Genomic DNA, 15,773 nt, shown 5'->3' with positions numbered 1-15,773 from the left:
TGTATCTTTACATTTGCACTGAGTTTCGGATTAAAGTGTTTTCTTCTTGGTTCTGACATTGAGTTTTGTTTACTATTCACTTACAAAGTTTGCATCTTTACATTTGTTATAAATTGCTAATATGTGATTAGATGCACATTATGCCTAAAATTCACTATCCTTATATTTGGCTTTTTGTTCAGGTTTGGCACCTATAAAATGAAAAAAGCACTGCTGTGGACCGATGGATGATACTTTTTGCAAGCTGCAGAGGAACTTAGTGATCAATGGAATCTCACGCGAATTAGAAAGGACCCGGCTATAGATGTCTAGATGGCAGATGTGAGTCACTATGTTTTTAAAATGTTCAGTGAAGGTAAAGGTTATGAACAATGTAAATTTTTCGGAGAGAGATTTATTATTCTATATTTATGCAAATTTGGTCGCCTTCTTGGAGTGGATCACTCCACCCTGTCTTTCTACTGGAATTTTTTATTCAGATTGTTACAATTTAATTTGAAATTTTATTTGAATTTTCCTATTGTTGTTACTATCATATATTATCATTCCAATTGTTCAATTAGAATCTGAAATTAGAGTCCAATTTTACTATCACGTGTACAATTTAATTATTTTTAATTTTGCTGTCATGTGCAGAAACCAATGAGATGAAATTAATAACACATTAAACACTCATGCTTTGGGAATCGGTAGTACCAATCTAAATCCATTGGATCTGCTTCGTGATAATACAACTATGAAGGATGTATAAAAACACGCACAAACCCCTCTCTCTATAAAAAGAGATTGGAGAGAATTTCTTTTATCAGCCATGGAACTTCAGAGATTTTTTCTTCACACAAATGTCCATCATATTACAAAATGACCTATCATAAAACTACAAAATGAGTACAACTCTGAAGGGTTTTTTTATTTTTTAAATTTTTTAAGCTGCGAAAATTTCAATCACCAATAGAGATTGAAGATTCAAAAGCGTGAATGGATCTTTTGGATAAACATTGTCACCAAGGTTCATCTTTCTGTGTAAAATATATATACTGCTAAGTGTTGTTAATGAAATTTTCTGATTAATAATATGAATTTAAACTTAATTGAGCTTTTTAAATATGAATAAACTTATGATTAATAATATATCAATTCCCGTGCTACCGCACGGGGCTACATACTAGTTATATATATATATATATATATATATATATATATATATATATATAAAGCGCCAAGACACTTGTTATTGAACTAATTGGTATTTCTTGATATTTATAACGGAGACATCAAGGGTATAAATCTCTCCTCACCCATTGAAAACTACCGAATTATCCAAAAAGAAAATAAAAAAGAAGATAAATATTGGTAGAATGGGATCACAAACATTATGAACTAGATCACGTACCCTGACGAAGGAGAATCATTACGAAAATAACTCATGCAAACTATTGACGGGAATTGTCAACATTAAATAGGAAAAAATTATTGCTTTTGTTTTTTGTTTTTTTGAATAAAGGAACGGATAATTGTTAGGAAAAAAAAAAATCCTATGCGATTATCTGGAATTTATTAATAGAGGTATTTACTTAATTGGAATTAGTTTTAGTTTAATTTTATGTATTTGTGGATTGAGGTGGCCACTGTGAATTATTTTTCCATATGGTGAAGTGACAAAGTTCTTATTCTTAATTTTCATTTTTAATTTTGGAGGATGTGATCAGGATAATAACTCATTTAAATTGGACACATTGGATTAAATTACTAGCCATTGCAAATGTGGTCTTCCATGAGAATTGAATAATTGATTAATTTCTCTCTATTAAATTAAAAAAAAATTGAGATAAAATTTTTACTCTAATCTAATTTAAGTGTATGTGTGTGAAATTCTCTTATAGAAACTTAAACACCAACCCTTAAGCCTCCCTCCCCCCACCCCACAAAAACTTTGTATTTGTGGAGTGACCATCACCTAAGGATGTTGGGTGGTATAATTTATTTCTTAATTACTTGAACCCCTGTGTGTATTTCAATTCCCTCTAAGAGTAATTTTTTACCTAATTTAAGGGGCCTCAAATTAAGCTCTAAATTATTATTAGGAGAAATTAAAGGATGCAATAAAAACATCTTAATACATGGAAAATAGTCTTCTCGACAAAATAAAAACATGGAAAATAGAGGAGCATGGAAAATAGTACTTATAGATGCAACAATTTTTGGGTTCCAGTTAACTCAATTTGTAAAGTTTTTTTATGATTGAATAAGAAATTTAGGATTCAATTACTACATACACCAAAGACCGATTGTTGTCTTGGTTTGATGATAAAAAGCACATCATCAAAAGTGAACGTCATATGTTAAAACTCTATAAAATAAAATAAAAGGTAAACTACATAAATGGTCCCTATTCTTTACACCATATTTCAATTTGATCCCTAACCTTTCAATTGTATTAATTTGGTCCTTAACCTTTTAGTATCGTGTCAACTTAATTCTTGTTGTTATCTTATGGATGGAAAAGTCTGACGTGTCAAGTGGCTTAAATAAAAAATTAATTTATTGCCACATCAACAGACACATGTCCTGCCACGTTAGTTTTTTTTTTTTTCTAACCCAAATTAATTTAACCCAAATCTTTTTTTTTTTTTTTTTTGGTTTGATAAGAAAATTTACAGCTTTTATTAAACAGGGGTAGACCTAAATTAAATCTAAAACACATATCTCCCTAAAATCCAAAATCCCTAACAATGAGGACGGCGGCACCTTCTCCCTCCAGCGACGCCTTCTCTACTCCAACAGCCCCAGGTTTGTCTCTTCTGTGTAAATTTGATATCTTTTGAATCATGTGACTTATCATGCAAAGGTTCATTTGAATGTTTTTGTCTGTATGTGTATATTACTACAAGTGGGTCCAACCATTTAAGGTAGAAATGGTCTCAAACAGATTCATAGTGGACTATAACAAAGTTTTTTTTTTTTTTTTTTTTTTTTTTTTTTTTTTTTTTTTTTTTTTTTTTGAGCTGCGACAATAACAAAGCTAAAGGGTTAAAAAAATGGAGTTTCTTCATTGTAGCAACCATAGGGCCAATCTCCACTGAAGCAAGATTGAGCATAAAATCAAGTAAAAAAAAAGAATATATATAAGCAAAACGCCAAAACATGAAGTAGAAAAATAAGAAAAATACACAAAGCTGAGCCAAATGAAACTACGAAATTAGGAGCAGAAAAAGACTAAATTATTGAATTTTGAGGGAGCCAAACATGAAGTAAGGATGAGAGAGAGAGAGAGAGAGAGAGAGAGAGAACTAGTGTTGTTGGAAGAGAGAAGCTGTCGGAAGGAGAAGGATTACAGTCCTCACCATTAGGGATTTTGGATTTTAGGGAGATATGTGTTTTTAATTTGGGTCTACTTAATAAAACCAGCAAACTTTCTTTAGGAAAAAAAAAATGATTTGGGTTAAAAAAAAAACTAATGTGACAAGACATGTGTCTAATAATTTAATTTTTTATTTAAGCCATTTGACATGTCAAACTTTTCCATCCATGAGATAACGGCAGGGATTAAGTTGACACAACACTAAAATGTTATGGACTAAATTGACACAATTGAAAAGTTAGGGACCAAATTGAAATATGGTGTAAAGGTTAGGAACCAAATTGAAACATGAAAAATAGTCTTCTTGACAAAATAAAAACATGGAAAATAGAGGAGATAAATGTGACACGTGCATGGAAAATAGTACTTATAGATGCAACGATTTATGGGTACCCGTTAACTCAATTTGTAAAGTTTTTTATGGTTGAATAAGAAATTTGGGATTCAATTGCTGCATACACCAAAGACCGATTGCTATCTTGGTTTGATGGTAAAAAGCACATCATCAAGAGTGAACGCCATATACGTTAAAACTCTATTTAAAAAAAAAAAAAGAAAAAAAAAAGATGCAATGATTCCAAATGCACACGGATTGTGATTTTCTATGTGGCATTAAAGTCCACATGGATATTTAAGCAAATTGAAAACAAAAAATTATTATGTTCGTGAAAAGTGTTAAAATCTCCACACGTCTATTTTCAAGTTAGATTTGGAGATGATAATACGCATATGGGACACGGTTAGGTCAAAATATAGGCCTAATCACTAAAAATTATGCTACAGCTACAAACTATTTTACAATATTTTTACAAATTGTTGATGTAACCAAATTTTTATTGATTTCATCTAAACCCACAATTAACATCACTTTTTCATTTACTGCAATATTTCATTAATTTTCAAATATTACTATTTTATTAAGTATAATTCAAAAAATATGGCTGTAATAATTGCAGCCGTGAAATGTAATTTTAGATTTGATCCCTTCCATTAATTTAGAGCACGATGTGAATAAATTGTTGGATAAATATATGTTTGTATCGCATACAAAGTATATGCAGCAGAAAATTAACAAATCTACTTCATTCGCAATTGATAACATGTACTATGTAAATTTCAGAATATAAGAACAAGAGAGTGTACCTTAGTATGGTGAATTTCAAAAACAAAGATTAAAAGTATTTGGGAACACTTTTAATCTTCACTCCAATTCCACTAATGCCTAAAAAGTGTGGTGTCTCAATCAGTTTATATGTATGTGTTTAAGGGAGAATAAAAGAGTGTCCTACACTCACATACAAATCATTTTCATTCTTTTACAAAATTCTGTATGTTTCTCTCCTTATATCTGATTATCTAATTAGACTAACCTTTTTCGTTATTCCAATTGGATTTTAGTATGTGGTTTAGAGTGGGACCAAAAGGGAACAAATAAGATACTAGCTCCAATGGGCCTTGGACTTTTCTATGAACTCCTGACAAGTTTAAAGTTACCATTAGTTATATTTAATATCACCATATAAATATAATTGCACTCTAGGCCTTATTAATAAATTATATCCCAAAACTTTATTATACATGCAACCCCTTCATAAAATATTCGTAGTAATACAAAATCATAAATATAGACTGCTACTTTGAAGATTATTACATCTTAATTCTTGAGTACTCGATTTAATCCTTTAAATTATTCATCATATATTTATGAAATCCAATTTCATAAATATATACTTTAGTAACTCCTAACTAAAATGGTTAGGCCTAACACTCTGAATAACGAAACTCATTAAACTTATTTTAAAGGAATATTTTATATCTTCGTTAAGAGATTACGAATTTCATCTTGAAAATATATGTTCCATCAACACTAAATGTGGCTGGCTAACATATTGAGGTTTTGATCGTAACTTTAGATCTCACTCCTGATATATCAAAGCAACCTACACTTTATAATCAAGTCCATTATTCTCTCAAGATTAAGAGTTGATGTAAATAGAAGTCGTGAAATTTATTATTCATTTGATAGTCCAGTTCAATTTGTCTTAACTCTTAAAATATACCAACATACCAACTAGAAAACTCTACTTCCAAGATCAAGACAAATCATCTTAATTGATATGTTATAATCTTCGCAGATGAAATGCCCAATTTCATTACCGACTATGAACTAAAATTCTGAGTTTACAAAGAACTTGTGATTTATATTTTCTATGACTAAATCACATATTATGCATCTCATGGACTAAATGATAATGTCCAAATATTCATGTTACCATTATTTTAGATAATAATAAAACAATTTTATTAATTACAACAATAAGTCATATATAATATCATACATGCATCGTATAATAGGATTTAAGGGCACTAATCCTAACATAAACATACACATATATAATAAAGAAGTATCTATATTTATAAATAATACTATTATACATGAAAATTGAAATTTTAGGATTATAAATTTATAACTAAAGCAAAATAATGATGCAGAATTTCCTATAATACTGTATTTGTGATATTCAATTTCTTAAGGCATGCTTAGCAGATTGTAATAAACACTAAAATATAATATTTATTTCTATAATTTAGTTATTTTATAATTTGATTATATTTTTATTATAAGGAATAACCATTTTTTATGGAAAAATATTCTTTAAAATAAGGAATAATTTTTCGTCTCTAAAATGTTGTAATAGCTATTCCTTAGTAAGTATAATAATTTCTAAAATTAATATATGTCTAAATATACAAATTTTTCATATGCCATAAGTACATAACAATTATAAAAATAAATCAAAAAAATAGGGTAAATTCTGTTAATATACTCTGAGGTTCTTATTAATGCCAATCAGATCCAAAACTTTTTAAAACTAATCAATTTGATTCCTAAAACCAACTTAATCCCTAAGATAGCTGAGAAAAATGAATAAATGATCTAACAGTTGTTAGGAACTAAGTTTGCTTTAGGGATTAAATTGGTCAATTTTGAAAAGTCTTAAACCTAGTTGGCATTAGTCCAAATCTGAGTGTATGTTAATGGATTTTACACAAAAAATAATCATTATCTCTCTAATTTAAAAAATATTACTATTTTTGTAGGAAATATAATATTTCCTAAATATAGATCTTAAATTTTTTTCGGGTAAAATATATGTTTGGTCCCTAACCTTTGGCTGAATATCAATTTGGTCTTTAACATTTCAAATGTGTCAATTTAATCCCTAACCTTTTGATATTGTGTCAAAATAGTCTCCACTATTAATTTAGTAATGAATAAAAAATACTAATATAGCTAATAGTCAAAATAAAAAATAAAAAAATTATTTTTTATGCCACATATGCTGCCGCATTGGTGGTGTACGGTTTTGATAATTTTTTTAATAAAAAAAAGTCCCTAAAACGACAAATTTGGGATTGAAATCCCCATGAGTTCTAGTCTCAAAAAATCAAGCTCACCCATTGAATTGATTCACATTCACTACTCTAACAACATATTAGAAAAAACACACACACGATGAGAAAATAAATCAAACCCACCATTGATTCACTGTGCTTTACACATTATTTCTAAAATTCTTCACTTTATTATTATCTTTCTTGATTTCCCTTGCTTTGTTCAAATCGAAGTATACCACCCAGTAAAATGAGCCAAGCAACTATTTAAGATATTACAAGATTATATCTCCTCAAAGAAAATTTTATGTGGCACACATTTGAAGATGAAACTCATGTCTTAAGTTTCTTATTTCATGTCTTAAGTTTCCTATTTGTGAAAGTTACATTTTAGATATAACATCCTTTAGTAACTCTCAAATGGTGTAACTCATTTGGTTAATAACCACCATGAAGTTACAACTTTAAGCTCCTTGATAGAAGGAGGGTTATGGAAATCTTCATCTAAAAGGGTCCCTAGTCTAGCCTATATATATAGCCTATGTTTCCATCAAAAGGATATGTGTGAGGTAAAGGCCATAGACTAGAAGACCCTTTTATATACACTATCATCATATAGTGAGTCTTCTTTTCTTCAAAAACTTAAACAACTATGGCTGGAGGTTTGTGTATATTATTCCGCAACTTTAAATTTATCTTACATTTGGTATCAGAGCCTCCTTCATGCTATGTTGTTTAGTAATTTTTCATTCATAGATTTTTCTATGATTTGGCTAAATTTCCGGTGCACATATGGATTTAAGGATATAAAGTATTTGCATTGTATATTCTTTTATGGTGGGACCTTTCAACTAAATTAACTATAACATCAAAATCTGACCTTTTTAACAAACATCAACAAACCCAATTTTAAGAAGCATGGAATAGAATTAAGTTTTATGCCATGTATCTCATGTGTGGGTCATAGCATATAGTATTGAAGCCTATCATTGAAATAGCTTTTACCATCATTTGGGCTGGATGGCTTTAATATGGGATAGTTTTCGGATATAGATGACTATTTATGGAAAATTATTCCTTTTGCATTTGGTATTGGCCGAATGTTTTTGTGGAGATTATGATTGGTTTTTCAAATTTAAGCTTCTTATGAAAGTGAACATCTGTCATGATAATTGATAACTTTGCATATAGATTATTATGCTTCTTTGTTATTTAGAAGAACTTATCTTGTCTGACTTACATATAGTGTGCAGTGATTTTATAAAGTTTGTGACTATATATGGAAATTTAATCATTACATAGTTAAAATTTATGATATTTTTAGTTTATTTACAGTTTCTTACACTTGTCTTTAAATATCATTTTATGGTTTATTTTAATTGACAAATATGACGTTTAGTTTATCTTTATGATGTCATTTGAAGGGGGTGAATATCAAAATGACTTGAGAATAGCCATAGCATCTTAAGCCATAATGATAATCACATCAAGTTAATTTTTATAATACTTCATTAAGAATAAAGACATCTAAATTGTAATTAATTCATGAAAAGCAATAACTTGGCCCCATAGGGAGGTTATTGTTTTTATGATTTAATTGGAATAAGAAGGTGAATTAGGCATTAAGAATATAGAGGCCCAAAGGTATGGAAAATTTTATTCTCATTGTTTATATTTACTAGTCATATTAATAAAGTATTTAGGTAAATTCATGTATGATGCACCTCTACCCATATGAAGGTTGGAATTTACTACTAAATTGACATTGGTTGATTTAGAATTAAGGTTTATATTTCATAGCATTAAAGTTTTTTTTTTCTTGGTTATTGTAGCAATTCCTACTGCTTATATAACTGATTCTTCACGTGTTCCAATGCTAATTGGTGACAACTATAATGACTGGAAAGAAAGTATCATATTTCATTAGGATGCATGGATCTTGATTTGGCGCTTTGTGTGGATGAACCATCCGTCCCCACTGAATCAAGTGCACCAAATGATAAACTTGACTATGAACAGTGGGAGTGATCTAAATGCTTAAGTTTAATGTTCATAAAATCCCAAATCCCATATAAATAAGAACATTAGGGGTTCTATCCCTGAATGTAATAAGGTTAAGGATTTTATGAAAGCTATTGAAGAACAATTCATAAGATCTGATAAGGCTTTGGCAAGTATCTTGATGAAAACGTTTTCAAGTAAAACTTTTGACTATTCTAAGAATGTGCGTGAGCACATTATGGAAATGAGGGACATGGTTGCTCAACTTAAGTCCTTAGAAGTTGAGATTTCTGAGTCATTCCTAGTCCATTTCATATTGAATTCTCTCCCCTTTGAATTTGGTCCTTTCAAAATATCTTATAATACACTTAAAAATAAATGGTCAGTAAATGAACTTTTGACCATGCGTGTTCAAGAGGAAGAGAGATTAAAACATGAGAAAGTTGAAAGTGCTCATTTGGCCACTCACGTTAAAGAAAATGCTCATTTGGCCACTCATGTTAAAGAAAATGCTAGGAAGGGCAAGAATGCCTTGCAAGTGAAGAAAAAACACATAAAGCATAATGACAATAAAAACAAAACTAAGTGTTTTTTCTGCAAGAAAGAAGGGCATATGAAGAAAGACTGCCTAAAGTACAAGAAATGGCTCGAAAAGAAAGGTAATCTCATTTCATTAGTGTGTCATGAATCCTTTTTTGTTGAAGCTCCAAATAATACATGGTGGGTTGACTTTGGTTCCACAATTCACATTGTCAACTCCATGCAGGGTTTTCTGAATTTAAGGAAGCCGAAAGGAAATGAACAATGCATCTATTCAGGAAATCGAATGTGTTCAAAAGTTGAGGGAGTTGGGACTTTTCGTATGATTTTAAAAACTAGATATGTATTAGATTTAAATAATGTTTTCTATGTACCTTCATTTTCCAAAAACTTAATTTCCATTTCCAAACTTGTTATTGTTGGTTATGGATTTTTATTTGAAAACTCAATTTTAAGTATTTTTAAAAATAAAGTTCATATTGGAAGTGGAACTTTAGTTGATAGTTTATTTAAAATTGATATTGACCCCATTTTTGAATGCAATTATCTAAATATGCATATTAATGTTGGTATAAAGCGGAGCTTGATTAATGAGAATTCCTCTATGCTATGGCATGGAGATTGGGACATATCTCCATAGAAAGAATTAAAAGATTGGTGAAAGATGGAGTTCTAAAAACGTTTGATTTTATTGATTTTGGTACTTGTGTGGACTGCATTAAGGGTAAGCAGACCAATAAGACCACTAAGGGTGCCAAGAGGAGCTCTAAAATTCTTGAAATCATACACACTGATATATGTGGACCATTTGCTACTCCTTGCCTAAATGGTCAGAGATATTTGATCTCATTCATTGATGACCATACAAGATATATGTATCTCTATCTTTTATATGATAAGGCTGAGGCACTAGATGCTTTCAAAACCTATAAGGCAGAAGTAGAGAAACAAAGAGAAAATAAAATTAAAATAATTAGATCAAATAGAGGTGGGGAGTATTATGGTAGGTACACAGAAAAGGGACAATTGCCAGTTCCATTTGCTAAGTTCCTTCAGGAAGAGGGCATCATTGCTCAATATACAATGCCAAGTACACCACAACAAAATGGTGTTTTTGAAAGGAGGAATCGTACGCTTATGGATATGGTAAGGAGTATGATGAGTAACTCCGATATTCCTTTATCCTTATGGAGTGAAGCTTTAAAAACTGCTGTGTATATCTTAAATAGGGTTCCATCTAAGGTTATTTTCAAAACACCTTTTGAATTGTGGCATGGATGGAAGTCGAGTTTAAATCATTTGCACATATGGGGTTGTTCTGTTGAAGTAAGGATTTATAATCCACATATAAAGAAACTAGACCTAGGGACAACTAGCGGATATTTTATTGGCTATGTAGTAAACTCCAAAGGGTTTAGGTTTTATTGTCCTTCTCACACTCCAAGAATAGTTGAGGCTAGAAATGCTAAATTTCTTGAGGACTTCGAGCTTAGTGGGAATGCTTTTCCTAGAAGGATAGAGTTTGAGGAGGCATAAGATTTTATTGAGCTACCCTCAAATGATATCCTTGAGGAGCAACAAACCCATCAAGAACAAGCTCATTAAACCAACTGCTGAAATTTCTGAAAATGCAAAAGAAGTAGAAGGTGTAAGAAGATCCTCAAGAATAAGGAAATCAGCAATTACTGATGATTATATTGTATATCTCCAAGAGTCTGATTTTGATATCGGGCCTAAAGATGACCCAACTTCGTTTTCTTAAGCCATGAGTGATAGTAATTCCACACTTTGGTATAATGCCATGAAGGAAGAGATGGAGTCTATGGCTAAAAATCAAATTTGGGATCTCGTTGAGTTGCCAAAGGAAGCAGTAGCTATTGGCTGTAAATGGGTTTATAAAACCAAAAGAAATGCTTCTGATAACATTGAACGATATAAAGCTAGACTTGTAGCCAAGGGTTTTACTCAAAAAGAAGGCATTGATTACCATGAAACCTTCTCTCCGGTTTCTAAGAAGGATTCGTTTAGAATAATCATGGCCTTAGTAGCTCATTTTGATTTAGAGTTACATCAAATGGATGTGAAAACGGCATTCTTGAATGGGGATCTAGAAGAGGCGGTATATATGGTCCAACCTCAAGGATTTTATGATGATAAAGACAGTCATTTGGTTTGCAAGTTAAAGAAATCTATATATGGGCTAAAGCAAGCCTCACGACAATGGCATATAAAGTTTCACAATGTTATCGCTTCATATGGATTTGTTGAGAACACTGTTGATCAATGTATATACCTTAAGGTCAGTGGGAGCAAATGCATTTTCCTAGTCCTATATGTGGATGACATTCTACTTGCAAGTAGTGATTTGGGCTTGTTACATGAGACAAAACAATTTCTCCCAAAACTTTGAGATGAAGGATTTAGGTGAAGCCTCATATGTCATTGGCATTGAGATTCATAGAGACAGATCACAAAGAGTGTTAGGACTGTCTCAAAAGGCCTATATTGAAAAAGTATTGAAGAGATTCAGAATGAAAGATTGTACACCTACAGTAGCACCCATTATGAAAGGAGACAAATTTAGTAAGAATCAATGTCCTCAAAATGAATTAGAGTGAGAGCAAATGAAGAACATACTGTATGCATCTATGGTAGGTAGCTTGATGTATGCACAGGTCTGCACAAGGCTTGATATCGAGCTTATAGTGGGGTTATTAGGTCAATATCAAAGTAACCTTGGTTTGGATCATTGGAAAGCTACGAAAAGGTTATGAGGTACTTGCAAGGTACCAAGGATTACAAGTTGACTTACAGACATACTAATCAATTGAAGGTGATTGGTTATTCAGATTTGGATTTTGTCGGGTGTGTAGACACAAGAAAGTCTACTTCAGGATACATTTTCCTTCTTTCTGGAGGAGCTATATCTTGGAGAAGTACTAAGCAAACACTTGTTGCTTCGTCTACCATGGAGGCAGAATTTGTTGCATGCTATGAAGCAACAACACAGGCATTATGGTTAAGAAATTTTATCATAGGTCTCAAGATTGTCGATTCTATATTGAGACCTCTAAAGATTTTTTGTGACAATTTGGCTACAGTTTTCTTCTCTAAGAATAATAAAAGTGGAAGCTGAAGTAAGCATATCGAAATAAGTACCTCAAGGTTAGAGAGAATGTTAAGAAACAAAAGGTGTCCATCGAGCATATTAGTACTAAGCTAATGATTGCTGATCCCATGACTAAAGGTTTGTCGACCAAACCATATAAGGACCACGTGGAACATATGGGACTTAATAACTTATTTGATGTTTAATTTCCCTTTAGTTGTTTTGTATTTGGGACACATATTTGCTTATTCTTAGAAAATAAAAGACAATATATATTTTGTGCACATAAAATACAAAGTTTATTTAATCCATGGGGATAAATAAAGGACAATATATCTGTGGGGATGCTTAGAGGAGGACCTGAATGGCTAATAGGTAGTCCATTCATAAAGAATTAATGGCCCATAAAGTACTCATGTAAGGATTACATTACATTGTAATACATGGAAAGAAATACTCGTTATAATTGAGGGGATTACCGCCATGATTCATGTATTGGATTCTTTATTTGAGTGGGAGCATTTCACAACTAGTGACATGGATAATATCGTGGCTATAGCATAATGATAAGCACTTATTGAGTTATTTAAATTTCATGTGGGCCAAGTGGGAGAATGTAGGATTATATCTCCTTAAAGAAAATTTTATGTGGCCCACATTTGAAGATGAAACTCATGTCTTAAGTTTCTTATTTCATGTCTTAAGTTTCCTATTTGTGAAAGTTACATTTTAGATATAACATCCTTTAGTAACTCTCAAATGGTGTAACCCATTTGGTTAATAACCACCATGAAGTTACAACTTTTAAGCTCCTTGATGAAAGGAGAGTTATGGAAATCTTCATCTAAAAGGGTCCCTAGTCTAGCCTATATATATAGCCTGTGTTTCCATCAAAAGGATATATGTGAGGTAAAGGCCATAGACTAGAAGACTCTTTTATATACACTATCATCATATAGTGAGTCTTCTTTTCTTCAAAAACTTAAACAACTATGGCTGGAGGTATGTGTATTTTATTCCGCAACTTTAAATTTATCTTACAATTACAACAAATTCTTGAAATTAATTTTCTTAATTTTTTTGAAAAATTTCATGTGGCAATATATGTGACATAAGAAATAATTTCTTATTTTGGCTGATAGTCAAGTCAACATTTTCCATTCGTCAATTAACGACAAAGACTATTTTGACACAATACCAAAATGTTAGGGACAAAATTGACACATTTAATATGTTAGGGACTAAATTACTATACAAACATAGAGTAAAAGTTAAGATTAAACATGTAACTTACCCTAAATTTTATTCTAATATTATAACTTACAATCAAATCTAAGAATAAGTTTAGTCCTCAAAAAGAAAAAAGGCAAAAAGATGTAAATTATAACAAAAAGGATGTGAGGGAATTTCCTTTGTGACATTCAATTCCTTAGAATTTTGCTAGAAAAGATCCAACAATGGAAATTTCCGAACAATTATAACAAAAAGAAAAAAAAAAAAAAAAAAGCAGTTCACCAATAAAAAGAAAAAAAGAAAAATAGCAATTCGTGAGATGTGAATGCAGATTTGACTTTTTCAAATATATGACACGTCCCTGCATTTTTTTTAGAATGTCCTATAAAGACACATCCTTGCATTATTTCAGAATTTCCTATTAATATTTTCAACATTAAATACCATAGGTCTAAGATTTCACACACACATATATATAGTAGTTTTTTTTTTTTTTTTTTTTTTTTTTTAAAGAGAGTTTCAACTTTTTATATTCTCTCTTGATGAATGATGGTAGCTCTTCATCATCAGACCAAGACACAAATAAGTTTTTGGGGTAAATAAGGATTGAATTCCAAATCTGTTAGTCAATGGTCAGTCATTTTGTTTCCCTTTATTCATGTAGAGAAAAAAAGTTTATTACGTGTTTCTTGGACACAACTATAACCATGGCTACCAATCTTTCTCTTCTTTTATCAATTGTATTTCTCCTTCTTGTAACACAGCCTATTGGAGGCCACTCTTTCAAGTCCCTCCAACATCTTGAGGGATCTCACAAAGGCCAAACAGTGAAAGGGCTACATGAGATCAAACACTATCTCAGTGCATTCCGCTACTTAAAGATAAACCATAGCATTGGTTTGAGCAAATATGATCATGCTAGTGTAAAAGAAAAAGATGAGTTTGATGAACATTTGGAACACACAATAAAATCTTTCTAGAAGAATTTTCATCTCAATGTTATGGGGAGACTTGACTCTAGTACCCTCGATAAAATGATGACTCCACGATGTGGAGAAACTGATGATGACAACATGAGTCCGAATTATGCATTCTACAATGGAAAGCCAAAATGAGACAAGAACCATCTCATCTATACCTTTGATTCAAGTGTCAAGCCTGAGGTACTGGAAAAGTTAGGACCCACAGTGCAACAGGGTTTCGAAGAAAGGATCAAACATACACAATTTACATTTGCAGAGGGACGACCAAGTTCCACATTTGACTTTGTGATAGGATATTATAGGGGTTGGCATGGAGATGACCAACCATTTGATGGACCTGGTAAGGTTTTTGCTCATGCTTTTCCACCAACTATGGAAAAAACGCACTTTGATGCCAATGAGAACTGGAGCATTGATAAACCAAATGGTGATTGACACGGTATCGGTGGCCACACATGAAATTGGACACATTCTTGGACTTCAACATTGTACAGATGTAAATGCTGTTATGTACCCTTTTCTGAATTTTGGAATGACAAAAAGAGAATTGAACCATGATGATATTGATGGCATGCTTACTTTGTATGGCACACCTTCATTACAAAAAACTGTGCCTATAGTGGCGTTTGTAAAACGCCACTATAGGTACTAAAAACGCTACTATAGGCCCATTTGGGCTATAGTAGCATTTGCTATAGTGGCGCTTACAAACACAACGCCACTGTTGTACCACAACTATAGATCTATAGTGGCATTTTACGAAAAATGCCACTATAGACCAATTAAAAAAAAAAAATGCTATAGCAGCTTTTTAGAACGCCACTATAGGTCTATAGTGACAGTACAATAATGGCATTCTACAAATGCCACTATAGCCGAAAACCACCAACAAAAAAAATTTCGATTACCAAAAATTAAATCAAATGTTTTTTTTTAATTGAATTAAAATTGTAATTAAATTAAAAGATGCAAAACAAAAAAAAAAAGCATAAATAAAACAAAATACGTTCAACAAAATACAAATCCAAAAAAATACAAATTCAAAAAAATACAAAATACAAAATACAAACACTACAGCCCAGCAAATTCAAAATGAAACACAAACCCACCAAAAAAATTCAAAATCAAACACAATATGCTCACATCCAAA

Source organism: Quercus robur, chromosome 10 (genome assembly GCF_932294415.1).
Source record: "Quercus robur chromosome 10, dhQueRobu3.1, whole genome shotgun sequence".
NCBI classification, from domain to species: Eukaryota; Viridiplantae; Streptophyta; class Magnoliopsida; order Fagales; family Fagaceae; genus Quercus; species Quercus robur.
This window is presented reverse-complemented; position numbering follows the sequence as displayed.